The following is a 10,501-nucleotide window of genomic DNA, read 5'->3' as shown; positions in this document are numbered from 1 at the left end:
TCTTTCTTTCTTTCTTTCTTTCTTTCTTTCTTTCTTTCTTTCTTTCTCTAATTAAAGGGGCTGTCCCTTGACTCATTTCTTACAGAGGCTTATTCACTGAATAGACTTTGCCTCACTCAAAGTGAGTACCAAGGTCTTCCATTACATCCTAGGTCATTTCCAGTAATCCTCATGAATATCTGGCCACTGGTTCTAGATGACTCTGGAGGAGAAAGTGAGGCTGGTGACCTTGCACACCCTTCCCTCACTCAAATCAAAGTCAACTGCAAGTTATGTCATCATTTCCCTGATGCCCTGGTCCTCTTTGGAAACAAAGGACAAACACAAAAATTGTGCTCCCAATTATATTCCACTATACCCTCTCTAGGTGATCTCATTAATTTCCATTAGTACAGTCTCTATACAGATGATTTCCAGAACAATATATCTAAACCTAGTCTCCTGAGCACCAGCCCACATCACTAACAGCCATAAATCACTAACAGACATAAATCATGAACATTCCTGTAGACATCTCAGATTCAATATGTTCAAAAGATCTTGCCCCTCACCCCCAACATACCCTTCTTTCCAGCGTTCCCATTTCTGTCTTGGTCACCATGATGCTCTTCCAGTCACAAAAAGTCTGTGATGTCAAAATCATCACTGATGAAATATCTAGTATAAGATCACTCTCACTTACCATCCCCTTGCCTCATATTCAAGTCTCCTTGATTCTTTCACCACACCATCTCTCACACCTTTTTCTTTCTTTCTGCCAACATGGTCAATGCCTTGGTTAAGCCTTTATCATCTCTTGCCTACTTCAACAACCTTCTAATTAGTTCTTTTTCCTTTTTTATCATCTCTCCAATCCATCTTCCACACAACTGTCAAAAAAGAACAGATTGGGCCCTGGAGCCAGGAAGACCTGAGTTCAGATCTGACCTCAGACAGTTAACACACACAAAAAATCTAGCTGTGTGACCTTGGGCAAGTTACTTAACCCCAACTGCCCTCCAAAAAGAAAAAAAAATAAGAACAGATTGGACCCTGTCACTCTGTATAACAAAAAGTTATTTACTCTGATAGTGTAGAATCTCCTTGAGGATTGTGAATGTTTAATTTTTGTCATTGGATAACTAGAGTCTAGCAAGATGCCTGACACTTATTGATGGATGGATTTAGGTCAATCATTTGCTCCCACTGCAGTCTACTTTTTATAACACTTGCCTATGTCCAAGTAACATTTAACTCTCATATGTCCCCAGTAAAAATGTAACTTCTTGAGAGATGACTGTGTAATTTAAAACAAAAATGTTTCTGCCTTACACATAGCATCTTGACTTGCACATGCCAGGCATTTAACAAATGTTTATTGATGTGAATTGAAATAACATGAACTTTTAAAACTTTGTATTTTCAGTCTATGGGCTCTGGGAATGAGGACTAAAAGCAAGAGTGGAAATTTGTAATCCACGGGTTCTGGACCCTATAAACTTTCTATACACTTTTTCTGAACTTTTGTAATTTTACTGCTTCCTAAAAAAAGAATAATTGGGTGGGAGAGGGGTGGGACAATTTTTTTTTTTAAGAATTATATCCCATTAGCAAAGGGCTGGGCCATTACTTTGTTCCAACTTAACTGGCACTAAAGTATAAGAACAGATATATTGTGCTAAATTCCCAATACATTGTTAAAATTATATCAGACATAACAGGTAGTAAATTATTGATACTTAATTTGAAAACTTTTCAACCATTTCCCATAAAATGCCGATGTTTGATTTCCATATAGTATCTTTTTATGAAAGGACATATTTAGATAATTCAGAGCCATGTCAAGTATTGATTTGTCCATTGTTAGTCAAAATGGCCAAAGTGTATATACTGATTAAATTAGCTGTATAATAGCTAGCTCTCCATTTCATTTGGTGCTATATAGCTAAAAAGTAATAAAAATTGAAAACATGATTTAAATCTTCCTCTATATTGGCAACAAATGATACTGCATTACCAAATACCTACACATTACAAATTATCACACAGATTAATAATAGGAAATTGACTGATGGGAGGATTGTGCCTGAATGTTAAGAATATGTCAATGATGTTGTATGTTTATGGTACTTTTTTAATCACAATCCTAATTTCATAGATTATAGATGGGGAATTACCCTCATCCTTGCTCACCTTTGCCATTTTGAGATCCAGGCTAATTCAATAACCCTTCTCATACTTCAAATTCATACATTCTCACTATTTCACCATCTCTGAATCCATTTTGCTTTTATCTACTGACCCGCTTAACAATTTCTTCACCTCTCTTCATGACTTTGGCCAAGGATCACAGCCTTCTTCTTCACCCCTTCTCCAGCTCTTGTTCTAGATATCTTATCAATCATATAATGATCCTTCTTTTGCCCTATTCCTACAGTTTATTAGCTCAACTAATTTGAGCTTCATCATTTCCATTCTACTTCAACTACCAATCAATGTCCTCAAATCATATATCAAATCCCACCAGTATTTGCCATTGGTCCTTTTGAGAATCACAGAATCTCAGCAATAAGAGGGATATCAGCAATATTCTAGCCCCCAAAATCACCATTATAACATACTCTATAAATGATTATTCACAAGAACAGAATGTAATATTGCCTTAATCTGATATACTAATTTAGTAACTATCAAAGAATAAGGAAATTAGACTAATTTGAAATTATCTGTTATTGCTAAATCCATGCCTGCTCATAGTGTCTGAAACACAGTAAGTACTTAATAAATACTGTTGAGTGAATAATGTTTGTTTTTTTAGTTTCTGAGGATATGTTTTTTTTTCTGGATTATGCACATGAATTAGTTGAAGACAATTTGGTCTTCTCTTGTAATCTCTTTACTTACTTACTTTGTGTATCAATTATTATACATTTTTGCTTTTCCTCTTTCAATGCAAAGATTCTTCCTCATAGGAGTATAAATCCTTGTTCTTTCACTTATCTGTGACCATGGGTTCCTCAAATTTCCCCTAATTTTTTTCTAGTCTATAAGTCTCCTCACTTACTCAGTTTTGACCATCATTCTCTTCAATGATGCCTTAGTCTTCATCTTTGAATACTTTAACCACTTGATATTCTGCCATCTTTGCCCTGATAAGCCATACCCCTGCCTTTTTCACATCTTCTCTTAAACTACTGAACATTTATGGGACAAACAAGATAATTCCCATTTATACCCACTGTAGTTGTATGCTAACTTCAGCTGAATCTTCATTGGAACCTTTTTCTCGATCCTTCAGTGACTTACCTATCACATTCTCCACAATGATTGTCATACAACTTCCAAGGAAACTCCTAACCCCTTTCTTCAGTTTTAGCAGATGATCTTGCATCCTGCTTTACTGAGAATGTGGGGGCCATGTGATTGACCTCCTTGAATTTTCTTTCTCCATTTTTAGGTATCTAAAAATCCTATCCTTTTCCACTGAAGTCTCAAAGGAAGAAGTGGTTGCTCTCTCCCACTCCCACTCATTGATGACATCCTTATCAGTAAAAGCAATGACCAATTTTCTCTCTGGGTTTACCTAGGCCTCTTTCATTTGACATTATTGATCAAACGGTCTTTTTTTTGTTGGTCTTTTCTCTATTAACATCCATGACAATGAACTCTTTTCGCTCTCCACCTTCCTATCACTTTTCTTTCCTACTTCCTCTGGTTTTTCTTCCTTAACCTAATCCTTCTAAGTGGGCAATCACCAGATTCTATTTTAGAGCCTGTCTTCCCCTATAGTCTTCTCCTGAGTGTCTCCATTTATTTCTATAGTTACTTTTGTTTTCTTTTTTTTTTTGCTTTTTGGAGGGTGGAAGGAAGGGCAATTGGGGTTAAGTGACTTACCCAAGGTCATATGGCTAGTGTGTCAAGTGTCTGAGGCTGGGTCCTTCTGACTCCAGGGCCGGTGCTCTATTCACTGTGCCACCTAACTGCCCCTGTTTCTATAGTTTCAATCATCTCATACAGATGACTCCCAATAGCTCTTTTGCAAACACTTTTTTCCAGGGCTCCAGTCCTCCACATTTAAATGTCTGCTCAATATATCCCCTTGAGTCTCTGCCAGAATTTCATACCAAACCTTTTCAAAATTGAATAAATGTCTTCCCCCAGTCCTTCAAACCCATTCCTTCTCTTAATTTCTTTATGTCTATTGATGACTCCATTGTCCTCTGAGTAATAAATCTTCAAAATCTGAGTCATCAGTGATGAATACCCTTTCCTCTACCCTCCCTCACCCTTGTCCAATTGCTTGCCAAGCTGTGTCAGTTCCACCCAAGGTACACTTCTCAAATATTTTTCTTACTTTTCCTCACTCTACAAACTCCAATTAGCACTGACAGGAGAAAATTAAGATGAAAGGGGTGGCTAGGTGGCACAGTGAATAGAGCACTAGCCCTGGAGTCAGGAGGACCTGAGTCCAAATCCAGCCTCATACACTCAACAAAAAACTAGCCATGTGATGTTAGGCAAGTCACTTAACCCCAATTGCCCTACCTTACCCCCTCCAAAAGGCAAAAAGAAAATTAAGATGAAAAATTTAAATGTGTTATGTACATTACATTTTATTTTCCATCATTTAACAACAAGGGATTTCCAAATTCATGTGATCAATTATGGGTTATTTCCTTCTCTAGTAGATTCCTGTTAGTCAGAGGTTAAGTGACTTCCCCAGGGTCACACATCTATTGTCTGAGGGTGGGCTTGAACTCAGGTCCTACTGATTCCAGACCAACCCTCTATATACTGAGCCACCTAGCTACCTCAATTTTCTTAGCATCCTATGAAAAATTCAGAGGAGGAATCCTGAAAATTTGCATTTTTCTCATTGAAATCATGGGGAAATTGGAATATTTAGAGTAAATAAAATGACTAATGATTCCAATATTATGTGGCAGAAAACAGGAATCTGTCACTAGGATGTGAAGCAACATAGTTGGCAATGCTCACCATCAACTCCAATCTTCAACTTTTACTTATGTAAAAAAATCACAAAGAAGAAGAGAGAAGGCATATATACATGCACATGTACATATATGAATAGAATGTATGTATGCATCTACATGTACAAAATACATAAGGTTATATATGTATGTCTATGTCTATATTTAAGAAATGAGTTTATCAAAGGTTTTAAAGAATAGATGTAAAAGTCTAAAACCATAAATTCATATTTGTTTAAATATTGAAAATTTCCCTTCATCATTCTGAAATATTTTATAACATAGTTATATATAACTAAGTTATAACATGTTATAACCTGATAACCCAACAAAACGTGAAAAGCAATCATGTACACTAAGTGATCGCATGCTCTTTAAGGTTGGAATTAGTCATTCTTTAGTGCTGTAAGAGCTTTAGTGTAATTATCTTCCAATCAGACTGACAGTTTATGTGGAAGTAAAGGGTGTTTATTTAATTGTTTATATACATGTTTTTTTCTTTCTTTTTCTGATCCAGATAGTTGAACATAGTGAAATATTGTCACCAAGCTGTTCTTGTCACTCTTAATACAATTTGCCCTGTTTCAGGAAACAGCCCTCTTGTTTTGCTAGTTTGTTTAATGATATTGGTGTGTATGGTGTAAAAGCTGACAATTTGCTGTGCTGTTGGTGTGTGGAGAGGGCATCAGAAATGGGGAAGCAGGAGAGTAATCAATACATCTCTATTATATACACACAGAAGGAAAGTGTTTGAGGCAGCAATTCCATCTTCAGAAGGAGTTCATATATTCCCAAATCACGAGCCTTTAAAAGAATCATGGACATTTTTAATGGGGTTAGGACCTTATCACTTTAAAAGGATTCTGCCAGTTTCTAGTTTTTACAAACACTGTCATGTCATTTTTCATTTATGATGTATAACATTCTCTTTCAACAGTATGAGAGGTAGGATAAAAACCTTGGGAAAGATATTTATTTTCATTTTGAGGGAGGCACCTTGCTAAAATGTGCAATTCCCTTGAATTGCTGACATGTGTTTAGATAATAAAAACAAAAATGTTAGACTTCAAAAAAAAGTATTCATAGTATTTAGAAATTAAGAAATACATGTTTAGGGGTGGCTAGGTGGCACAGTGAATAGAGCACTGGCCCTGGAGTCAGGAGGACCTGAGTTCAATCTGGCCTCAGACACGGGCAAGTCACTTAACTCCAATTGCCCTCCAAAAAAAAAAAAAAAAGAAATACATGTTTAAAAATCTTTAATCACTGGGCTAAGAAGATAAAACTTTTCTATGTCAGGCTCAATAAAAGTGATAATTAATAAATAAATTCCCAGTCTTGGAATCATGGACTTGCAGGGTGGGCAGAGACCTCACATGTCATCTAGTCCTGTCTGTTTCTGACCCCAAAGCCCCTCTACAATATTACTGACATATGGTCACTGAGCTCTTCTCTCTAGCAAGGGAAAGCTCATTATCTCCTAGGGTAGGCAACCCAATTTACTTTTGGAGGACTCCCAATTATAAGGAAGTGTCTCTTTAAATTAAAACCTCAATTTATATTTGCTGCCATTTTCACAGTACTGGGAAATAAAAAGTGAATATAGACAACCAATAATGACGATGATAGGGTAAATTTGAATATATGTTGTTTCAGATTCTGCAATGCCAACACCATAGTAAAAACCAACTAGTTTAAAATATTGCACAAGTAGCCAAGATAGCCTAGAAGCAGCTGTAGTGGCACAGATCTCTCCAGGATTTGCTAAGACTGAATATCTGTGTTCACTTCTACTGTGAATTTTATTTATTTATTCAATGTGAAATTATGGTTCAGAGATGAATATTGAATTGGGAGTCAACAAACCAGTTGGGTTTTTATGTTGGCCCAGGGTTACAGTTTTGGCTGTAGGCCCAATTATCTATGTGGTGTTGGTCAATTAACTTGTTCTACCTGGTTGGAAGTTTCCTTATCTCTAAAATGAGGGAGTTAGGATAGAGCCAAGATGACAGATTAGGGACAGTCACTCAGCTGAAATATCCCAATATTCCCCTCAAACAACTTTAAAATAATACTTCAAATCAAATTTTGGAGTGGCAGAGCCAACATAAAGTTGGGGTGAGACATTTTTCCAGCCTAAGATAACTTAGGAGGTTGGAAGAAGTCTGTAAGACCAGGCTAGAGGTCTGTTTCAGAGCCCACACATGCTGCAGCAACAACAGCAACTGCAGCAGCTTTGTAAACTCTCAGTCCAGAGATGTCAAGAGGGGCAGACAGCTGGTCAGAAAGAGATTTTGCCAGATCCTCTGCTGTCATGGGGTAGAACAGGCACTGATTATCAACTCTACTGCAAGTTAATTCTGGGTTGGAGATACAGGGTGGAGAGGAAGTCTGGTGGGGAATCACAAGGGAGATGTGGCCCTGATTACATTTCCAGGGCAAAAAGGAACACCGGGATCTGCAGCTGCTGGAGACCAAGTGGCTTTCCTTTCTAAAGACTAGAACACAGACTAGGAGAGCAGTGACCACACCTTCCCAAGATGATACTAATTTGGAAGCCCTAAAATCTTGAGGAACCTAGAATTTCCCTCTGAAAAGAGCTACATGAAAAAGCCTAAAGGTTAAAACAGTATCTCCCCACCCTTTGGTGAGATGGGTCCCATTTTCACATAAAATTCAAAGTTAAAAAATAGACTGGAAAAATTAGCTAACAACAACAACTTGACCATAAAAAAAAACTACTATAGTGGCAAAGAGGAACTATACATAAACTCAGAAGAAGACAATAATGTGAAGCAGCTATAAAAGAGAGTCTGAAAGAAAAATTCTAATGGGACCAAAGGTCAACAAGAATCCTAGAAGAGTAAAGAGGTAATAGTGATAGAGGAAAAATTGGGGAAAGAAATGAAGATGATACAAGAAAATTATGAAAAGATAATTAACTGTTTGTTATAAGAAGCACAAAAATACAGAGGAAAGCACCTTAAAAAGCAGAATTGGCCAAACGGAAAAAGAAATATAAAATCTCACTGAAAAAAAATTTCTTAAAATTAGAATTGTGTATGTGGAAGCTAATAACTCCATGAGACATAAAGAAACAATACAACAATGTCTAAAGGATGAAAAAATAGAAGAAACTCTGAAGTATCTCATTGGAAAAACAGCAATTTAGAAAATAGGTCGAGGAGAGATTATTTAAGAAATATTGGACTCTCTGAAAGACATGATCAAAGGTAGAGCATAAACATCCTATTTCAAGAAATTATCAACAAAAACTATCCTATTGTAGATCCAGAGGGCAAAATAGAAATTGAAAGAATTCACCCATCACCTCCTGGTTTAATTTAATTTAAATTATGTTAAATTAAATTAAATTAAATTAAATATTTAATCAGGAATATTATGGCCAAATTACAGTGCTCCTAAATCAAAGAGAAAATTCCTTATGCAGTCAGAAAGAAGCAATTCAAATATTATGGGGTCACTCTCAGTATCACACAGGATTTTGTGCCTTCCATGTTAAGGAGGCAGGGGCAGCTTGGAATATATAATATTTTGAAGGGCAAAGGAACAGGGATTATAAACAAGAATCACCTGCCCAGAAAAATTCAGTGTAATCCTTCTGGAGGAATTAATGGATAACTAATGAACAAGAGGACTTTCAATCATTGCTGATGAAAAGAATAGAGCAGAATAGAAAATTTGACATTTAAACCCAAGACTCAAGGAAGCATAAAGAGGGTAAACATGAAAGACTAATCATAAGGGATTTAGAAGATAAGACATGTAATTCCTAAGAACCATATAATTATTAAGGTAGTTAAAAAGAGTTTACATAGAAAGAAGGCATGCATGTGAATTGCTTATGTTAGCATGATCTCCAAAAAAAAATGAAGGGGTGAGAGGGATGGATACACTGGGAGAAGGGTGAAGAGAGGTAGAATGGGGAAAATTTTCTCAGTTTAAAGAAACATGCAAAGAAGAATTTTTTTACAATGGAGGGGGAAAAAGAGAGGATGAAGTTTCAGACAATGCTTGAACCTTATTCTAATCATAATTGCTTCAAAAGGAAAGAATATATATTCACACTCAGTTGTATATAGAAATGTAACTTACACAATAGGGAAATTGGAAGGGGTGGGTATAAAAGAAAGGGGGAGAAGGTATTTTAAAAGGGATGGAGGATTAAGGGAGGCAGAGGCTAAAAACAAAATAGATTTTTGTGCAGGGATAGGAGAGAGGGGAGTAGGGATGAAAGAAGAGGGAGACAGAGACAGAGAGAGAGAGACACAGAGAGAGAGAGAGACAGGGAGGGAGGGAGGAAGAGACAGAGACTGAGAGAGAGAGAGAGATAAAGACAGAGAGAGAGATACAGAGAGACAGAGACAGACAGGTAAGGAGAGACAGAGAGACACAAAAAGGGGGGGGAGAGAAAAGAAGAAGAAGAAGACAGGATGGAGGGAAATGCCCAGTAATCATAACTGTAAATATCATGATGTTACCCATGAAACAGAAACAGATAGCAGTATGAATAAGATGATAGAATCCAACAGTATATTATTTACAAGAGGCACACTTGAAACAGAAAGATAAACACAAGTTAAAATAAAAGACTAGAGTAGAATCTATTATGCATAAGCTAAAGTAAAAAAAAATAAATAAAAGCAGGTGAAGCAATCATAATCTCAGACAAAGCAAAAGCAAAAAAAAATTTAAAGCAATAATCAGGGGAGTGACATTTTGCTGAAAGGTACCATAGACAATGCAGTAATATAAAAACACATATTTCCATCAAGTTTCTATTATAAATGCCTCATTTCTCAAATATTAATTATAGAATAGAATCAAATTTATAAAAATAAAAGTCATTCCCCAATTGACAAATGGTCAAATTATATAGATAGGTAGTTTTATAAATATAAATAGAAAATATTAAAACTATCTATAGTCATATGAAAAAATGTTCTAAATAAAAACAAGTCTGGGGTACTGATTCACAGCTATCAGAAATGAAAAATGCTGGAAGAAATGAAGGAAAAATAGGTGTACTCATGAATTACTGGTGGAGTAGTAAACTAGTTCAACCATTCTGGAGAGCAATTTTGAACTATTCCCAAAGGGCTATAAAACTGTGCATACCCTTTAAACCAGCAATTCCTACTAGGTCTACTAGGTCTCTATCTCAAAGTTCGATGAAAAAGGAAAAGTACTTATATGTACAAAAATATCTATAGCAGCTCTTTCTGTTGTGGCAAAGAATTGAGAATTGAGGTGATACTCATCAACTGGGGAATGACTGAACAATGGCTTGTGATTCTATTGGAGTAATAGTGTGCTATAAGAAATGCTGAGGGGGGTGATTTCAGAAAAAAAAAACATTGCAAGACTTATATGAACCAATGCAAAGTGAAGTGAGAAGAACCAGGAGATTATCGTGCATAGTAACAACAACATTGTAATGATAACTGAAAAACTTGCCTACTCTATCAATACAGTGATCCAAGATAATTCCAAAGAACTCGTGATGACAA

This window comes from Petaurus breviceps, unplaced genomic scaffold (genome assembly GCF_028583685.1).
Source record: "Petaurus breviceps papuanus isolate PSGF00001 unplaced genomic scaffold, PetGlider_PUasm1.0 38, whole genome shotgun sequence".
Classification (NCBI taxonomy): domain Eukaryota; kingdom Metazoa; phylum Chordata; class Mammalia; order Diprotodontia; family Petauridae; genus Petaurus; species Petaurus breviceps.
Note: the sequence above shows the minus strand (reverse complement) of the source record.